We start from the raw sequence: 4,811 nt of genomic DNA, 5'->3' as shown, positions 1-4,811 counted from the left end.
GTTCGGCCTGGTATGATTCTCAATCAGAGACAGCTGTCAATCGTTGTCCCTGATTGAGAATCATACTTAGGCAGCCTGGGTTTCACTTGTGTTTGGTGGGTGTTTGTTCCTGTGTCAGCGTTTGGGCCACACAGGACTGTTTCGGGTTAGTCACGTTTGCTGGTTTTTGTATTTTGAAGTGTTTTGTTGTTTTTTCATTAAATAATGAACACTTACCACTCTGCTTCTTGGTCCGATCCATGCTCCTCCTCGTCTGAGGAGGAGAACGACTACGACAGCCGTTACAATAGCATACCTACAGTACCAGTCAAATGTTTGGACACACCTACTCATTCAAGTGTTTTCCTTTATTTTTACTATTTTCTACATTGTAGAATAATAGTGAAGACATCACAACTATGAAATAACACATATGGAATCATGTAGTAACCATTTTTTTTTTAAACAAATCAAATATATTTTATATTTGAGATTCTTCAAAGTAGCCACCCTTTGCACACTCTTGGCATTCTCTCAACCAGCTTCACCTTTCCAACAGTCTTAAAGGAGTTCCCACATATGCTGAGCACTTGTTGGCTGCTTTTCCTTCACTATGCGGTCCAAATGTGAATTGCTGTGACATATGACATACAAGCAGGGTGTCATGTCAAAATCTTCTCAGCATGAAATAGTTCCCAGTTGTGACGTCATGCTGTAAAATTTCTCCCAATTCAATAATTGCACAAGCATCTCTTTATGTGCACGGCTGAGTTCTTTTATGTTTCTCTGTTGTTCTGATGTTCCTCAACCTCAAAAAACTGATCTGTGGGCATGTGCATTTGCTTCACACCAGTCAATCCGCCAGTCAATGGTGGCCAGGAGTATTGAGCCTGACCAATCAGAATCTTGTTGAGGCGTGAGGTTAGTATATAAATACACAATATAAATACCCTGACTTGCTCGTCAAAGTGCTGAGGATTGATGTGAGGAGATTTTTTTTGTGATGGCAAAGACATGGGTGTCACGTTCCTGACCTTGTTTTCCTTTTGTATAGTTGTGTTTAGTGGGTCAGGACGTGAGCTGGGTGGGCAGTCTGTGTTGTTTGGTTCTCAATCAGAGGCAGGTGTTTGACGTTTCCTCTGATTGAGAACCATATATAGGTAGGTTGTTTCACATTGTTTGTTGTGGGTGGTTGTCTCCTGTGTCYGTATATGTTACCACACGGGACTGTATCGTTTGTTTGTAGTCTGTMCCTGTTCGTGCGTTCTTCGTTATATGTAAGTTCACATGTTTTAGGTCAGTCTACGTYGTTTGTTATTTTGTTAATTATCAAGTGTTATTTCGTGTTTCGTCGTTTGTTTAAATAAATCATTATGTCAACATTTCACGCTGCGCTTTGGTCCGCTCATTCACCACAAGACGACCGTTACAATGGGCGCTATGTTTTCGAATGACAGTGCATATATTTAATTGTTAGTTAATTAGTTAGCTAGCTATACTCTCACGGTTTACTATAAGTGGTGGGTAGGAGTCAGGCGCAGAGAGCAGAGGGTTCAGTGATTTGTAGATTTATTCCTCCGGCACAAAACGGTCACGCCAAATGCAGGGCTCATAAACACTGACCAGCCCAAACACAGGGCAAACGATCCGGAGAACAATGAAAACACATCCACAACTGACAGAGAACACAAATAATCCCACACAAACCTAAGCGGGCCTAACAGGCTTAAATAGACCAAAAATCAAGAAACAAAAAGGAACTGGTGCAACTAATAAGACTAAACTAACAGAAAAGGAAAAAGGGATCGGTGGCGGCTAGTAGACTGGCAACGACGACCGCCAAGCACCGCCCGAACAGGCAGGGGAGCCACCATCGGTGGGAGTCGTGACATATACAAACAAGTTAAAACTGCACACCTCTGAGAACAAGCCATCTCGACCAGTTTACAGCTAATTATGCTAGTTAGCTAAATCAAGGGCGATGGGGTGTGAGAGAAACATCTGCACAAGCTTCGCCATCCACACAGACACGCGTACAATTATTGACTGGGAACATTTTCTCTGAGTGACATTTTTTACAACATGATGTCACAATCACAACACACTCAGAAAGATTGGGAAATTTTTCACGCTGGGAAGATTTTTACATGTCTTGTTTTGCACACTTTGTACAAAATAATAAAATGCAGTATGACAGAATCTTTATAAAAACAAAGCTCTTTATTAGCTAGCTATAACTCGTATGTTAATGTGTCTCCGGCCATGATCAACTGAAATTTCTTCACGACCTGGTTGGTCTTAACCAATCATAGCACAGTATGACATGACTGTAGAATGCAACCAACTACAATTCAATATGTTGACACATATGAATATTGCAGGCAGTTCTGGACATAAGCTACATAAGCAGTCACTTAGGTACCCCAGCTGCTAGGTGCCCCCCAAAATATATATATATTTGTTTAGAGTCTCAACTCAATATTGACAGTAAGAATAGTAGAATACACCAGGTGCAATTTCGAAATTTGGTTATGCATCAGCAGTTTCTCTCTTGTTATGTCAGTCACTGACATTCACTCAGTTAGTCTAGCCACCTAACTACCAATCTAAAAATTGGTAGCTGACATAGCTATCTGTAACGGCTGTCTTCGGGTGAAAGAGAGGAGGACCAAAATGCAGCGTGATGATAATCCATATTTTAATTAGGATATTTAAACGACGAACAAAAACAACAAACTGACAGAAGGAACTGAAAACGCTACAGTCCTGAACATGGGAACACAGAACAGATGAACACACGAACAGGAACAATCACCCACAAACAAACAGTGAAAACAGGCTACCTTAATATGGTTCCCAAAACATAGAATGCCCACCCAGCTCACGTCCTGACCAACTAAACAAAGACTAAACAAAGGAAATAAGGTCAGGAACGTGACACTATCTAAACTAGCAGCAATCATGGCCAAATACCGACTGGATACGGAGGGCACCCGTCCAGGTGATTTTGTTAGTCATTCTCACTCAGATATCCTATTAACAAGTCATTACAAAATGTGTATAATTGCAGGAAATTAGCTTTAAAACTGCAAAAATGTCTCGCAACCCCATAGCATTTTTTTTTGAATTGCATGAAATGTGTTTTAAAATGTCACTATTTTCTATTCTTCGCCCCATGGTAAAATTTGGAGAATTTGCCGAAAACTTGCTTTAAAAGGTCCAATGCAACTGTTTTTCACAATATCAATACATTTCTAGGTAACTATTAAATACCTTATTGTGAATGTTTCAAATTAAAATGGCAAACAAATAAATATAGTTTCTTAGTAAAGAACAATTTCTCAAGCAAGAATTACGCTAGGACTGTCTTGGAGTGGTCTGAGTGGGGAGGGGAAAACTGAATGGTGATGTCACCATAAAAGGCAAAAACTCCATCCCACCAAACAGGCTGAAATTTCAGGTGGTCTTTTCAAACAGCTCTTACACTTAAAGGGCATAATCACCATCATGTTCTCAATTTCACAGTATTAATCCAACCTCTAATACATATAAAACATAGAAAAATCTTATTTTTGACTGCACTGGGCCTTTAAAACAGCAACATTTTCTCTACGCCCCATGGCAAAATGTGAAGAATTGCAGGAAATTAACTTTAAAACTTAAAATTCTCTCCACTCCCAAAAGGCTAGAGCCCACTCTGCATACAGAGTGATAGTGAAATCAATGTGTAATAACAAAAATTATGAACTTGTGACTTGCAGTCATATTCACGTCCTTACTGGTTAACGAGCTTATTTGACGCATCAAATATATAGGATTGACACCCAAAGACCCAAACGTTCCATATACAAACACGAGATGCTGGCCTTCTAGGCAGAGTTGCAAAGAAAAAGCCATATCTCAGACTGGCCAATAAAAATAAAAGATTAAGATGGGCAAAAAACACAGACACTGGACAGATGAACTCTGCCTAGAAGGCCAGCATCCCAGAGTCGCCTCTTCACTGTTGACTTTGAGACTGGTGTTTTGTGGGTACTATTTACTGAAGCTGCCAGTTGAGGACTTGTGAGGCGTCTATTTCTCAAACTAGGCACTCTAATGTACTTGTTCTCTTGCTCAGTTGTGCACCGGGGCCTCCCACTTCTCTTTCTATTCTGTTTAGAGCCAGTTTGCGCTGTTCTGTGAATGCAGTAGTACACAGCGTTGTACGAGATCTTCAGTTTCTTTGCAATTCCTCACATGGAAAAGCCTTAATTTCTCCGAACAAGATTAGACTGATGAGATTCAGAAGAAAGTTATTTGTTTCTGGCCATTTTGAGCCTGTAATCAAACCCACAAATGCTGATGCTCCAGATACTCAACTAGTCTAAAGAAGCCCAGTTTTAATGCTTATTTGATCAGGACAACAGTTTTCAGCTGTGCTAACATAATTGCAAAAGGGTTTTCTTATGATAAATGAGCCTTTTTAAATGATAAACTTGGATTAGCAAACACAACGTGCCCTTGGAACATAGGAGGGATGGTTGCTGATAATGGGCCTCTGTACGCCTATGTAGATATTCCATTAAAAATCAGCCGTTTCCAGCTATAATATTCATTTACAACATTAACAATGTCTACACTGTATTTCTGATCAATTTGATGTTATTTTAATGGACAAAAAATTTGCTTTTCTTTCAAAAAGAAGGAAATGTCTAAGTGACCCCAAACTTTTGAACAGTAGTGTAGGTAGTAATATTGCAGCTATCAACAAAACTTTGAACAACATAAACATAAAAAATACATTTTCTCATTTTAAATATTTTATTTAAATAGATGAAATTGACTGTTAC

Source organism: Salvelinus sp. IW2-2015, linkage group LG32, assembly GCF_002910315.2.
Source record: "Salvelinus sp. IW2-2015 linkage group LG32, ASM291031v2, whole genome shotgun sequence".
In the NCBI taxonomy this organism is placed as follows: Eukaryota; Metazoa; Chordata; class Actinopteri; order Salmoniformes; family Salmonidae; genus Salvelinus; species Salvelinus sp. IW2-2015.
Note: the sequence above shows the minus strand (reverse complement) of the source record.